The 239-nt window shown below is 21.8% G+C and overlaps 1 protein-coding gene across 1 annotated transcript in view; it reads right to left on the bottom strand.

The window, feature by feature from the left end:
* The window catches only part of LOC116850174 (sodium-dependent dopamine transporter), a 400294-nt gene that overhangs the window by 282942 nt on the left and 117113 nt on the right, over positions 1-239 (bottom strand). The gene's annotated exons all lie outside the window — the stretch shown is intronic.

The following is a 239-nucleotide window of genomic DNA, read 5'->3' on the forward strand; positions in this document are numbered from 1 at the left end:
ATTTTTTCAGAATTTTATATTAATTTTTTAGTACTGCATTTTCTTGCATTTTCTTGAAGTACTAAAAAGTTAACACAAAATTCTGAAAAAATTCTCGAAGCTCTTTGAAAACAAAATAAGCAATTTTTACCTCTTAATATCTTTCGGTAAAGTTAATAGAATTCAAGTAAAAAATTATTTAAACCAATAATTTTGTAGATATTTACGTAAATATCTTAGAAAATAGAGGTCGTATAAAA

The sequence above is a fragment of the Odontomachus brunneus genome, unplaced genomic scaffold (assembly GCF_010583005.1).
Source record: "Odontomachus brunneus isolate Ranch 3 - 2012 unplaced genomic scaffold, Obru_v1 Obru_scaffold_135, whole genome shotgun sequence".
Taxonomy (NCBI): Eukaryota; Metazoa; Arthropoda; class Insecta; order Hymenoptera; family Formicidae; genus Odontomachus; species Odontomachus brunneus.